We start from the raw sequence: 15,888 nt of genomic DNA on the forward strand, positions 1-15,888 counted from the left end.
GTATGAGCAAATTATATAGCAAAAAAATCAGAATTGTGGGAACAATACATACAAGGGAGGAATGAGGTTTAAAAAAAGGCAGGATTTGAATGAGTTATATAATGTTTGACTGACAATGATTGGGTAGATTATAAGTGATGTATAATGTTTGCAACTAAAATTATGTCAATATGGTTTGTGATATATAATGCTTGCAACTAAGATTATGTCAGTATGGTTTGTTTTCATTTATATGTATGAATGCCTATCTCATAACTGAAAATTTAATAAAGATGTTCCTTCTATAAAAAAATAGATCAGTGATATCCCTAAAGTAGTCAACTAGATGGTTATGAGTTGGCTAGGTTAAACCCAATGGTAATAATATAATTCTGGGATGTTATCACTAAAGAAACACATTACACAAAGCTACATCAATGTAACTCAGTTTTCTAAAACTTATGCATTTTTTAATTTAAAATTAAATCCAACATGAGCCATTTCTTAGAATTCTTCCAGAGTTTGGGTTTTAAGGAATACAAATATTAACATCAGAATTATTATTTTATTTTTTTTTTTTTTACCAAATTAATTCAATCTGTTAACTCTCAATAATATCCACTTTGTTGAGCACTGCTGCTTACACATTGCTGTCTTTGATTATTTAAAATTTTACATTTTACTAGCTGCACCTCCTCTTCCCTAATTAACACAATTCCAGCATTATTCTACCTTAAGATAAAAATTAAAAGTTATTAAGGCTTGGAAAAACAAGTGCCAGTACCTTCTAAGATAAGTCAAATTCTTTTGGAAAGCAAATAAAAATGTCCATATACAATGCCACTCTTTTTCACTGATTCATTTTTTATAAATAGAATGATAGAAGTCAACCCTGGTTATAAAAATAGAAAAAAAAACAACTGAAAAACAGATATTGAGTAAAAAGCCTGGTCTCCATATATAGTAAAATAGTTTTATTAATTTCTACTTGTATACTATTCTTTTTAATCCCCTGCTTAGAAAACCAACACTAAAAATCATCCATTCTTTCAATGGCTAACATTCTACTACACCTTTCTGTGCTATTCATAAATCATAGCTACATTGCTGAGAAGCACCACAGAATGTCAAGCCTGAAGTGTATTAATATTTATTTATTTATTATGATAGTCTATCTGAGCCAGCCTAGTAACCCTTTTCAGTGGGTGTCAGGGGAGAAAAGTACAAAAAAAGAGAAAAATGTTACAATAAGTTTTCAGTTAAGATGAGACAATAAAATAAGCTTATGAAGAAACAGTAGCAAGACAGGGGTTAAACTTATAGATTTACAATAAATTATATTGGTAATTAGTCACAATGACACATACAAAGCAGATTCATGGTAGATCAGTTTTAAATATCAGTCACATTCATGTACATTTGTATAGCAGTATCAGAACATAATAGGGATAGTAGTTGCAATGCAATACAAAGCATAAACAGGGGTAGTAGAGAGGAGTTCTCAGGTAATAGCCAGACAGATGAGATGAGAGTAGATAAGGAGAGAAGATTAAAGGTCTAAATCATTTATATTAAGTGAATTTGGGAAATGAAAAGAAGGGAAACTATAGCGGGAAAGATTAGGGAGAGAGCAGGCAGCATGACAACAGATAGAGCTGGACAGAAGGAAAAAGGAGGAGAAGAATACAGTTGGAAGGAAGCATTTTGGGTTTGGAGGATCAGCACCAATTTGAAAATAGGGAACGGAGAAATAGAATACAAGAAGGCTTGTCATATGTTACATGTAATAGTTTTATAAATGATTATGTAAGTGAGGACAGAAGAGGAAGGAAAAGCTGTCTAGAAAGAGGAAGGTAGTGTGGGTCAGCCTTGTGTGGAACTAGTTATATGCTTCTGCTCTTGTAAGTGTTGTCTGAATTTGTTTGTAAATGTGTTATTGCCATTTTGTCTAAGCAGTAGGGGTAACAATTTCCATAGTGTATATACTATGGAGGAGCATACAGCCAACAGCTAAGTTATGGTTAAGGTGCTTACCTCACAAACACAAGGTACATGGTTTGATCTACACAAAAGGGGAACTGGCTAGGATTAAAATGGCCCAAAGGTAGGCGTAGTATTTGACTATAAACTATGAACCTGTGAACCTAGTAGATAGGGTTATATGGATAAGATGTTTGTTAACAAAACATAGCTCTCTATTTAAGAAGTAACATCAAAGAATGTTGCGTAGGACTGGGTATTGGTTAGGTTTGTAGATGAGTTTGTGTGTGGCTATCAGATGTGAGAAGGATAAGTAGTGGGCTAGTTTTAGCCAGGAACATTTTTTAAGAGCAAGGCAGTGGTGTGCTTTATAAGATAAGTTGGTGGCAAATTTTGAGACTGTATTATAGCATTGCTCAAGGAGGTTGAATTATAAGTCTTGTAGATTAATTAGCACAGGACCTCGGTAGAGGACTGAAGGAGGTGGGAATGTCTTGTGTCTTCTTGGAGAGTTTGTTAATTAAGTGTATATTCCATACAGTGACCTGAGCTTCTGATGGGTTTTCTTAACTGCTTCTTTTGTACGGTAGTCACATTTTAGTTGTTCTTCACCAGTGACTCCTAAAAGCTTAGTATTGGATACCGGTTCTATTTTATGCTGTCTAAGGAGGTCAGAGATGTTTGGGAGTAAATAAGATTAATTTAGATTTTTTTGAAATTCATGAAAATTTAGGAGTTGGAGAGGCAAACTCCAATAGAAGTAACAGATTACTAGGTTAGCTTTTGAAGTTCATCAAGAATTTTAGCTCTGCATACGATTATTGAGTCATCTGCACACTACATAATGGTGGCATGCTTAATGGTGTGTATAAATCATTAACAAATCTTTTAAAAAGTAGGAAACTGAGAATGGATCCCTGGGGTACTCCTACTGAGAAAGGGAGAAAGAAGAAAAAGTGTATTACCATTTTACACCCTGTGATCTATTGCCCAGGTAGTTTTTGGACCAAGAGAGTATTGCTGTATAAATCTTAGCAAAGCACGTTTTTGAATCACCCTACCATAGGAGACTATGTCTAATGCTTTTGACAGGTTGAGGAATACAGCAGACGTCAGGATGGCTATATTTCTGCTTTGGTTCGTGTTGGAAATGAATAAAAGGAGGTCTGTAGTAGTGCAATGATGTGGACAGTAAACCATGTTATGTGGGGATGTAGGTTATCAGAAATGAATCTAGGTTGCTTAACAAGACAATCAGCAGGTAGGTCTCTCCGTGATAACATTTCGTATCAACATAAAGGAACCAAACCATGTCATTAAAACACACTAAAAACAGAACTGTGAAACAATTCCAGTATTGAATCACTCTTAGCTGTACCAGGTTGCAATGAGTCCCTATTATAGCAATTCTTGCATTTGAAACAGGAAAATATAAAACAGCATAACAAGTCGGCATTTTATATTTCATGATTAATGTTAAAAATGCTGCATTGATTTTGACATTGATACAATAATCAAAATCAAATGTCAGAAAGTACTAACAGACTGAATAAAAATCAGAGCACTTTTTACCATGGTCTTTATCCAGCTTTTACATTTAATATGCTGACCAGTATTTGTAATTAACACTGTTCAAACCAAATCATATTGCACAAAATCCATTCTATACCATCCATTAACAGAATTAACAATAATAAAAACAGCAAAACAGGACAGAAGTGATGGTCTGCACTGCCTTGATGAAGCAACTGTGTGATCCTGATGCATGGGTTGGAAATGAAGGAGCAGATGACAGTTCATAGAAAAGAGGTATGAGCTGTAGCCTGTAAGTTTATGGTGATTGTACAGAATATTTGTCTTTCTTAAATATATCACTCTGTAATGCTGGGTGTTTAGCATTACCTTTGAATTTGTTACAACTGTGTGCTGTGTGTGAGTATGTATATGTATGTGTCTGTCTGTCTGGGTGTGTATGTATGTATCTCTGGCCTAATGTGCTAGTTAGTTGTATAATGTACGTGAAAATATAAACTCATATTCAGTTCAGGTTAAATTTGAGCCCATGTTTTATTTTTCCAAAATATTCAGCTACACCAGGATACATTTTTAGCTGCAAGAACTATGTTTTGAAAACCTACATACACCTTCAAAACTAAATAAAATATGGCACAAAAGCTGTTGAAAGAAAGTGTTTCCCATGTTCACTGAATTACATTGGGAAAATTCTACTAGTCTATGCTTGACTTCGTTTCATATACAAAGGCCAAGCATCCCCATTGTCCCTGTTTTAGCATTTCAATTACCTATGGGGAATGTAATACCAGTGTTGGCTTTATATTCAGAAGTGTTATATATCCTCATAAAACTGGTCAAATTCCTCCCCTTTATCATATGCAGCTGGGGCATAAGCTTGCATGACTGTAATGTTGAAAGGTTTGCCTTAGAGTTTGTGAGAGATCATTCTAAAATTTCTTTCAGATATAACTGAACAATGATTTTTGGCATCCTTTTATTGTTTTTTGAATATACAGTAAGTGCTACTCCATGCCTTTGAAACATTCTTGTCAGTGAAAGCCAAGCTCGTAATTACCTCATATAAAAATGACAATTTCCAGTCCATTTTAGTTCATTAATTCCCAAAATATTGATGAATAATATATGCTCTAAAAAAGAAGAGTAATAAAAAATGACTTATCTGGCAGTTCAAATTTCCATCAGAAAGGCCATCAGATGTAATAGAATTCCTCACACCTGAAGATAATCATATTAACCCTAGGGTTTACTATTCCTATATCTCAAATTAAAACAGTCATTAAAGATGAACTAGTAGGGTTCATAGGTTCATAGGTTGGTACTAGGCTATCAGCCCTAGGGCCTATATAAGCCTAGCCATAACAGTTCCCTGGCTATTTCTTCCCACACTATTTACTTCCCTGGACCCTTGAATAGCAGGGCGACTGACGTAATCCCCGGGGTGAATTTCCTTTCTCCCATCCAATTGTCAAGGTTCCTTTTGAAGAGGGCCAAAGAGGCATTCTGCTTGACATGTATGGGCAATCTATTCCAGAGTCTGGGGAGTCTCTGGGTCAGGAACCTATCCCTCCATGTTTTGTTTATTGTGATGACATGGTTTAGATCCCTGGAGAGTGTGGCTCTGAGGGATTGGGATTTCTTTAAATGTAGCGTGTCCAACAGCTCAGCATTTGACATGGCCTTGTATGTTAAGCAGAGATTGCCTCTGAGTAGACAATATGCGACAGAGTATAGCTGGAGTTTTTTAAGGCGGTCAGCGTAGGGCATCCGCTTTAGGCCTGTGATTCTTTTAGTGAGGTATTTCTGCGGCCTTTCCAGCTGTTGCAGATGTCTTGAGAGGTACATACCAAATGGGGCGTTGTATTCTATAATGGGTCAAATGAGGGATGAGTACAGTGGGATAATGACCTCCTTTTTCGGGATGAAAAGCCCTTAGTGATGAGGTGTGCCACATAGAAGGATTTCCTGACTGTTGTGGTGATGTGGTAATCGAACGTGAGACCACTGTCCACCTGTGTCCCTAAGTCTCTTATCACACTTTCGGTGTTTAGTGTACTGCCACCTATATGGTAATTCACTGGTACATGTTTTTCCCAAAGGGGATAACTATACATTTCTTGGCATTGGCCTTGAGCCCATGGCTCTGGCACCAAGCATCTGTTTGTGTAAGGCCCTTTTGTAGAGTATCCACATCATTTGGGGATTCAGTAATGGCTCCCAGTTTACAGTCATCTGTGAACTTTGTTAGCCAGAGTCCCTTAGTGTTGGCCTGTACTTCAGAGAAGTAGATGCCAAACAAGAGCAGTCTCAGGACTGAACCCTGAGTTACTCCACTTGTCACTTGCTGGAGCTGGATTTGGAGTCGGCTACTTTTACAGTGTGGGTTCTATAAGTAAGCCAGTTAGCAACCCATTGGGTGACATAGGGATTAATGCCCAGCTTAGTAAGTTTATCTATGATTCCAGAGTGGGGTATGGTGTCAAAGGCCTTGGCAAGGTCTAGACAGGCTGTGTGGACCACTTTACCCTTGTCCATGGCTCTGGAGACTGATCCAAAGAAGTCAATCAGGTTCAGGAGACAAGATCGGCTCTTCATGAACCCAAACTGGGAGGGGTCCAGTGTTTGAAGGTTGCCAATGTCTTTGTTTATGAGTTCCATGATAATATGCTCCACGGCCTTGCAGATAAGGCTCGTCAGACTGATGGGACGGTAGTTTCCGGGATCCAAGGTGGATCCCCCCTTGTGGAGTGGGATAACTGTAGCTCTGTACCACTCAGTGGGCATGAAACCTGAGGTGAGGCTATGATTAATCATGACACTTAGGTGAGGTGCCAGTTCATATTGTAGTTCATGTAGTACACAGCCCGGGATGTCATTTGGTCCCATGGATGCTGTATTCTTAGCATTGGAGAGTGCGTTTTTTTTACGTGTGGCCATTATTACCAGAATTTGGCAATCTTCCGGTATTGAGATGGGCCATTTAGCGGGTGAGAGGGGGGTGAAGTTGGCACTGAATCGATCTGCCAGGATATTGGCAATATCCTTGGGATCAGTATATTTAATGCCATTCTGTTTTAGCTGAGAGCAGATCTGAGCATTGCCATTTAGATTTTTGACATAGTTATAGAATGCCTTGTGGTTGTCTTTGGAATCTTTGGCAATTTTATTTTCATAACTAGCTTTGGAGGATTTTATGAGGTATCTCAGTTTCTTACTGAGGGTGGTAAGGGAGTTTTTTGCATCGTGGGATTTTCCTCTTTTTTGCAACAGTTTCTTCCTTTTTTTATAAAGTTTGTTTTTGGCAGGGGATCACCAGATTGGCTTCCTTTTTTTGGATGAGAGCATCTTGGTTCTATTTGGGATTGCACGATTCATGCATGTGTGGATGTGCTCATACAGTGCCTTAGTGTAGGATTCAGCAGTTGAACATTCAGTTCCCGTCTGCATGGGTGTCATGAAGTTTGTCACTTCTGACTTGAGTAGCATGAAGTTGGCTTTGGAGAAGTTTTTTATGGAGGTTTCCTTACTGGGGGGGTGGGGGTGGGATGTAGATGTTAAGGGTAATTAGCTTGTGGTCAGACCTGACTAACGAGGGGGTGACCATAGGTGTGCAGCATCGATTTCCCATGTTGGTAATGACCAGGTCTAGTATATTGGAGCCCCTGGTGGGACTATGGATTAGTTGATCCAGGGCGTTGGAATTTAGGAATTCCAAGAACTGTTGGGCAAAGGTGTTGGTACATGAGTAGTTTTCCCAGTTAGTGGCAGGGTAGTTAAAATCACCCAGTATTAGGGTGCTTGGTTCTATCTTAATATTTTCCAGTATGTTTAGAAAGGTGTAGTGAGTGAGGGATCTGTAGCAAGCTACAAATTGGATTGCAGTCTTACCTAGTGTTAGTTGCACCTGGAGAATTTCAGATGCATTGTGTTGGGCAACTAGCCTGGGGGTGTGAATATCCTTGGTGAATATTGACACTCCAACACCTTTAGTGTTTCGGTCCTGGTTTGGTGGCCGAAAAGTGTGGTAAGAGTTGTAGCCTGGTATTGCAGGGGTGCTCTCTGGAGCCTTGAACCTGGTCTCAGTTACTGCACAGATATCAATGTTCTCCATTTTTAGGAGTGCCTCGAGAGAGTGCATTTTGAGGTTTAGACTTCTATCATTGAGTAGCATTACCTTCAGATTTTGCATGCTTGTACCTGTTACGGTGGTGGTTTTGTCCTTTGAACTTTGCCTAAAAAAGGCACTATAGGGGTGGCAAGAGACTTAGCCAGTAACCTGAATCCCAGGGGCGACAGGTGCAGACCATCTCTGGCAAAGCATCGTGGTCTGTCGATCATGTCGTCCCAGGCAGACAGATACTGGATCCCCTTTGAATGACCCCAGAAGCTTAGCCAATTGTTGAAGTCAATCATTTTGTCCTTATATTGTGGTATCATACTGGGTGAAGGCAGGATGCTACTCAGGGCTAGGGTCATACCTGCCTGGGCCACATGATCTGAGAGCTCTTCCATGTCTCTTTTCATGTAGTCCAGGGAGGTACGTCTCAAGTCATTCACTCCAACATGGACAATGACAGAGTCATATTTGTACTTGTTGTGGAGTGACTTGAGTGCATGCGTTATGTGGTGGATCCTGGCACCAGACAGGCAGCTGACTGTAATTTTCTCCTTGTTCAACCTGGTGAGTAGAACATCAGTGTGCTGGACTGTAGAGTCACCTATGACTAAAGTGTTAGGTACGTTGTCTTGCCTTAGGGGCTGTTGCTGGGTGGCACACTGGTGTTGTGAACTATGTGACACTTTGGTTGTGATTGGTGTTTGTTTGCGTTTCAGCTTCAGAAGTCCTTGTTGTTTGGGCCGGTTACAGTTAAGGGCATTGGTGGTGTGGGTTTAGAAGGGTTATGTGTTGCTTGAAGTGTAGTGTGGGTGTTTACCTTCTCCTCTTGACTGTCTAGCACAATCTTGGGTGGAGAGAGCTTTGCTTCCATTTTGGCTATGTAAGTGCATCTCTCACAGGTTGTAGTGTTGGGTGGTAGGAGGAGAGGGTTGTCTGTGTACATGAGGAAACTGCTGCATTGCCCCAGTATGCCCAGATTCAACAGGAGGACAGGAGAAATCACCAGAAGCTGACCCTTTGACATGCTTAGTTTGGTGCTTTTTTTTTTTATTTGTAAAGTACAGGAGCTGTTTTCCCTTACCTTAGCAAGGTACTTTTCAGTTATAGGCTGTTTAGTGCCTACTATTAATTTCTCCTTATTAACAAGGAGAGTTGAGTGTTTGTATCAGTTTAAGGCTTCCTAGTGCTTTCCAGCAGGTATTAGAGCAAGTGCTAGTCACAGGGATGCTTAAAGGTAAGATAAAAAAATGCACACTGCAGTGTGCACTAGAGAAGTTAGATGTGAAAGTAGGTTACTTAAGTTTTACCTGTTTAAAAAGTTAAGGTTTAGTGGAGAGTTACTATTTTTAAAACAGCAACATGGATTGAAAGGGGTGGTCACTTTTGTATTCTGGTACTATGGAATACAGTAGGATGGCCAATACATTTAAAAAGTTGAAGGGGAGGGATTTCATAACTGGTTAACTAAACTGACTTCTGCCTGATCACAAGGTGACCTGGATTACAAACAACTGTATCAAAAAATTTCAGAAGCCTTTATGAAACCAAACTGTAGTACATGCCCTGATTATATAATTAGAATCTTTGTCAGTAGAAGTGCCATTAATTATTACCTGTCTTTGCCTACTTATTCCAGGATTCTCTCTTAATCAAGGTTATATACACTGTACTAGAAAGAATTCTTTATAATTCCAATCCATAAAGTAGAAATACCAACTTTCAGACTTTTGTCCAAAGAATCACATCAGTTAATGGAAAATATTTTGAATGTGTACTTTAACAATATTTCATCTGCTAGCTATCTAAACTTCAGCATTTACCAGTATGGATTTATTAATTGAACCTTATTCAATTTTATACCAGCGTCAGTGACTGTCAAATGATGGACTTCCAGTTGACATGGTTTACCTGAACTAATCGAAGGCTAATACTGTTACATAAAAAGGAATCATGTAAGGGCTTAAAAGAACTGCATCTTAACCCAACTATAAGGCATTGGTTTCAAAGTGGTTGGTTACTTACTAAATCATCTATAATTAGGATTAACTGAAACCACTCTAAGCCAAATCTAATTACTGGTGGAATTTTCCAGGAATTCCCCATGGATCTGTGTAAGGTCCTTTTCTATATAACATGTTTATGAATTCAGTTGAATTTATTACTGCAATGTCATGTTCCACATTCACAGCCAATTGCAAACTGGGTGCTACAATTGCATCTACTGCAGACCAACACACAACACAATTAATTGGACAATCTCTATGAATGGACACTATTATTAAAAAGTTTTGTTACACATTTAAATAGAAAAAAGTACTTTTGTGTCTCACTTACAATGGCTGCATATGTTTGAGTAGATCAGTATTGTAGTATTAATTCTTGGGTCTTCCTGCTGTGCAGAAGCCTGCAAGCTGCCTAATCTTTGCATCATCCAAGCTAGTAGCAATGATCAGTAGCAGGCAAAATTCCAACGAATAAGCATAAAATATGCAACTAAGTAAAAATCTGTGACTATAATGTGAAGAAAGAGACCATCAGAATCTAAAGTTATTCTTCATTCAGTAGAAAAATCAAGCTCAATATGCTTTCCCAAAGGTGATTTTTTCAGGTTATAATTGGACATAATGGGAAGAGGAGTTCTCTCCATATAGTCCTCTTATCTCCATCATACCCTCTCTACCTCCAATGATTTTCCTCCTTCTCACTCAAATGTAAACAAGTGGAGAGGTTGTGCTGTCTTCAGGCATCAGATTGCTTGTTCACTGCTTATAAACGCCTGAAGATACAGTTAGAAAGACATTCATCTGAAGCCTTTCTCCCCGGGCCTCCACTGAAAATTGGTTTAGTTCCAAGTCGGACTTTCCTGGTTAACAAATGTTAAATAAATAAATAAATAAATAAATAAAGATGGCACTGACAGATGCCTTTCTTATACTCTGATGTCCAGACATCGTTATTTACACATCTGTTGGCTAGGAATGATGCAAAGACAACAACTAAGTAAAATCTTTTGGTATAACATGAAGAAAGAGGCCATCAGAATCTAAAATTATTCTTTATTTAGTAGAACAAAACAAGCTCAGTAGGCTTTGTCAAAGTTACTTTTTCAAGTTATAACTCATCTTTGGAGCTCCCCACTCTGTGCAATTGTTCAGTTTGCCACGTCCTGAATTGCCTAGGTCTCCTACCATAGGGAGGCTACTCTTGTCTTGTGTTTGAGAGGGGGCAAGCCATGGTTTTGAGGGGTAAATTCATACTGCACCTTGGTGTCAGAGACAGAAAAAAAGGAATTCCTTGTCTAGTGAAGCAAACAGTGGTTTAGCCTCTCCTTGCTGTACAGACATTTTGTATCTCAAAGGCTACCTCATCTGTGGAATAAACTTCCCATCTTCATAAAAAAAAAAAGACCGTCCTTCACTCTCTTCAAGAAGAATTTAGATAAATGTTTGGGGATCTGTAGATTCACTCCTGGGGTGCTGCCCATGTCCCTTATTGACACAGGTGATCTGTAAAATGACTCAGAGCTCCAAAACCCAAAGACTCACTACCCTGATACTATCCCATCCTGTATCTGGGGAATTAAGATATAATACTATCATATCCTAGGTATTATTGGCTAGGCTTGCAAAGGCTGTTATGCCATTAGCCTAGAAATCACCTATGTACCAATGAATCTATGAGCACCTTATCTGGCAGGGGCTGAGTTCTAAGCCATGCATGTCTGTAGATTACAGAACCTGTGGTAGCTGTTCTGCATGATGCATCTAAAGCATTGTAGCCACACTTTAAGAAGTATATGGAGACTTGTAAAGTTTCTCTTGCTGTCTTCTGAATTACTTTGATAAAGTTCTATCTGAAATAGAGTATGCCTTAGCTAGAATTTTTCCCATGGGAGATTCCTCATACTTTAGCATATGGAAATGAAAATGTAATTGCAAGGGTGGTAGAGATATAAGCTTTTTTCTCCCAAATTTATCTAATAGTTTGCTTTCCCTATCATTGGGTAAGGGGTGTCTAGTTGGCCCCTTGGGTACACCTTTTGTGGATTCAGTAGAGACTACTGAGGGGTCAGCCCTGGGATTTTTGTTAAGATGACTGTGCGATTCAAGCACTCTGTAAAACTTGTTTGGTTTCCTAGAAGCAGGTAGTAAAGAATCAGGATGTAAAGCAATGTTTTCATAGACATCAACCAGTTCTACATGTACAGGAGGGATAGCCAGCGGCCTGGGAGAAAGCAAAGTTAGTAGTTCCCTGTAGTGGGTCTGAGCATGTGAAAACTGTTTGATTTCCCAACTGAAAGCCTCCTTCATTCTGTAAAGGGAGAAGGTAGAAGAGAGGGTGTCATCTGAGTCTGAATCTGGAACCATGTTTCTGTAATGATACAGATGTGAATACAATCAAGTTGCAGAAGGGCCTCAAGTTCTAGTATCATTCTGTTTAGACTCCAACCACTGAGTACAGCTACCATGATGTTATCCAAATTTGGGCTAGAGTTGGATTTCTAAGTTGGCTGCACACTGAGTAACAGGTTAATTTCATCTCTCTCAGTGTAAAAACTGAAACTCAGAAAAGCGACCAGTAAATTTGTCTTTTTGGGCAAATTTCAGTTACTTGCTAGTAAGTGCACTGCCTGGATGCCAGCAAAGAAGACATTTAGAGAACCTAAAATAAAATCAGCCACAAAATGTGAGGAGAAAAACACTGGCTGTGAAAAATCCTCCAGCTGTTCAACAAAAAGCAGTTTAAGCTCCAGCTTTGGTGCACGGCATAACTTCCAATAGTTAACAGGAAAAAAAAATAAGTCAAATTTGCTTAGTGCTGATTAAAATAAATGAAACACTGAAGGAATATATCAACTGAAATAAAAGAACAAAAGACTGGATAATGGAAGAGTCTTTAAAGAGTTATTTCAATGAGCTGATAAAACTGTGAAAATCAGAGGTCAAAATGAAGAAAAGGCTGGCTGAGTATGAGACTGATCAAGAAGAGATGTTATAAAAAATGGTCAAATTACAGGAAAGAGCAGATAGGGAAAACCTGAGATTTTCTGCTGTACCAGAGAAAGTGGAAGGAGCAAATTGTATTAATTTTGTGAAAGCACAAATATGCAGTTGGAGTGGTATTCCACAGCAGGAGTTGTTAATTGAAAGGGCACAGTGTGTATATGTTCCAGACTTGGCCATGAGAAAGCAGCCAAGACCTTTAATAGTAAAGATGTAATCCTACCAGCAGAAAGAGGTAATTCTGACAAAGCTGTGGCAGAAGGACAAAGTAATGAATGCTGGGTACAGTAAAGTTTGTGGAAAATGATTGCTTACTGTACACGAGGCAGAAGAGGAGTAAATTTATTCCAACAATCCGGGAATGTCATGAGGCAGGTGCGCGATTCAAGCTGCTGAATCCAGCCATCTTCAGAATATTTTTTTCCTGTTGGTTCAAAGTCATTTTTTTGATGCAGAAACATAAACATTCTACACAAATGTATTCCTTGTCGATCATTGTAATACAGTGACCAAAAACTACTGTCTGTCCACACAGCTATGAAATCTGCTGGTCATTTTTTACTCGTATCCTCTTGCTAAGGCTTTAAACTCCTTATCTTTATCCATCAGGTCAATACCCTCCTTCCCATCCTTCAAAACCATTCTGAAAGACTTTCTAGCTAAAAGTTGGATCTGTTCTTGCTCAACACCAGGATGAACTATGTCTCTAAATGTGGAAAAATACCTATTCATACCTTACATTTCCTTATTATCCCTTCTTCACTTACTTCCCTACTTATATCAATTTCTCTCCCCTGGCTTTCTCTCTAAATATACCACAAGCCTCCTTTTCTCTCACTTTGTATTGCAATTCCTGTTTGTATTTGTGATGATGTGATGTATTGCCATGTATGCCAGGAGAAGCAGGGCAGTGGATGTGAAACATATGCCAGCATAGCTAGCTGGAGTTTTGTAAAGAATTATATGTCATTTGTATATCAAACTGATTTGTACAGTGTATGTGCCGAAAATGTATTTGTAAAGTTGCTTGTGGTAAAAAATGTACCAACAGTGGGTCCTGCTAGACAGAAAAGAAATACACATGTATGCCATACTGTATTGTGACTGAAATGTATATATTCTAACATAGAATACTGGAAAAGAAGAGGTTAATCTCAGTTCAGATAACTTTGAAAAATAGTCTGAAATTAAAATTACCTGGTTTAGGCCATAAAGATTGTATCTTACCATTCTGATTGCAGCCAAAGACAAAATGTCTGTGAAAACCAGGACTAAGAATCCTACTTTATTTCTAGTAAAGGGGTTAGTGTGGGAACCAGAAGTCAGATGACTTTATGCATTTGATGTCATTCTGTAATCCAGCACTGAAATTATGTTTTAATACTAGATGAGACAGAAGTCTTATGGCAGTCTGTTTTTGAAACCTAACAAAGAAGGACCACTCACCTACATCATCTTGCTTTGCTCTAGGAAGTGAACTAGGGAACTGTAATTCTTCAAATCAGTCAGTAAAATATAGTGAGATTAGTTAAGTATTTTTTCTGTATCTGTCTGAACCTTTCCATCTGTGCTATTTTTAATATTTCCTGTGACTGAAACTCTGGTGTTTATTGCAAATAGATATTTAATATTTTCACAAATAGATATTTAGTATTTTCATGTTCTTTTATTATTTATTATTAAATATATTTAAACTTTTCATTGTGGCTGGTCTTTTAAAGAATATTTTAACCTCTGAGAGTACTTATATTCATTTAGTTACACTGTGGGCACTCCTGAAAACCCTGCTGCATTGATCAAGCACTACCATTTGCATTAGTATTAATTTAACTTAGTATAATTGGGTACCCTTATAAGAGCCTTAGAGTAGCTGGCTACTTATAGTCTGGGCATAGCTGATACATTTGTCTTAGCCTTTCCTAGGTGTGTGTGTGTGTGTGTGTGTGTGTGTGTGTGTGTGTGTGTGTGTGTGTGTGTGTGTGTGTGTGTGTGTGTGTGTGTGTTGTGAGTGTGTGTTTGTGAAAATCCAATCTCAAGGAGTGTATGTCAGCGACTTGGAGCAGGGACACAGAGCACTGGTTTCACAGAGACAGTGGTGGAGGACTTGCCTTGGAACACTCGGCTGAGTACTCAACTCTACATCTGTGTCATTGGGGAGTCTTATTTGGGGCCTGAAGAGAGAGGGGGGAACCCAGCCCCAGGACTGAGTGTGCTCCCTGTATGCTTTTAAGGGAAATTGTGCTTGGTGCAGAGAGCTGCAGCTGGAAATAGTGTATGTATCTATTTTTGTTCCAGGTGAACATCCCTCAATGGTGTCAGTGGTGAAGATTGAGGCTCCTTGATTACTGGCCCAAAGGAGGGACTTCACAGTATTATACTAACATACCTTTAATTTCTCTATAAACAAGCTCAAAGTTATCTGGTTGTTACATTATTGTCATATAACTTGTATCTATATTTAACCAATGTTTTTATATTATGTCTAATTAGGTATAATTATTTAAATTGTATTTATTTTCTGTATTATTTTTAATGATTGTATAATTATTTTTCTTAAAATGTTTTGTAACCCAGGCCTTCACTGAAAATAGACTCCTACTCAGTCAGACTTTCCCAGTAAACAAAAGTAAATAAATAATAAATAAATATTTTTCAACTCACAGCAAGAGGTTCTCGGGTCCAATTCTCGGCTGGCGTGCTTTCTTTGTGGAGTCTGCATGTCCTCCCTGCTTTCATGTGGGTTCCCTCCAAGTGCTCCATTTCCTCCCACATTCCAAAGACATGTATCTGGACCATTTCTCACTGGTCCTCCACTGAAAATGGGCTCTGTCCCAGTTGGACTTTCCTGGTAAACAAATGTTAAATAAATAAAATTCAGAAAAATTTATATCCACTGTAATGATAAAACTTGTCATTTTGTCAGTATCTTCATGCCAACCATTGTTTGGTTTACTGATTATTTTTCTTGAACTATGATTTATAGCATGTTTTTATTATTTATTTTTCTTCAGTGATATTTGTGTGATACTTTCAATACTTACCTGAAGCTGCGGTGTTGCAGCGATAGCGTTGTCGCCTCACAGCAAGAGGTTCTCCCATTTGATTATCGGCTGGAGCGCCTTCTGTGTGGAGTCTGCATGTCTTCTCTGTGGTCGAGTGGCATTCAAAAGACATGCGTAAATGGGCGTGCCTTCACTGAAGGTTGGGCATCGAGCTGGCACCTCGGCACAGTAAAAATCAACTGCCAATCATTAGCGGACTGGAGTTCCGCTGTGG

This window comes from Protopterus annectens, chromosome 2.part1 (genome assembly GCF_019279795.1).
Source record: "Protopterus annectens isolate FY-2018-M chromosome 2.part1, PAN1.0, whole genome shotgun sequence".
Classification (NCBI taxonomy): Eukaryota; Metazoa; Chordata; order Ceratodontiformes; family Protopteridae; genus Protopterus; species Protopterus annectens.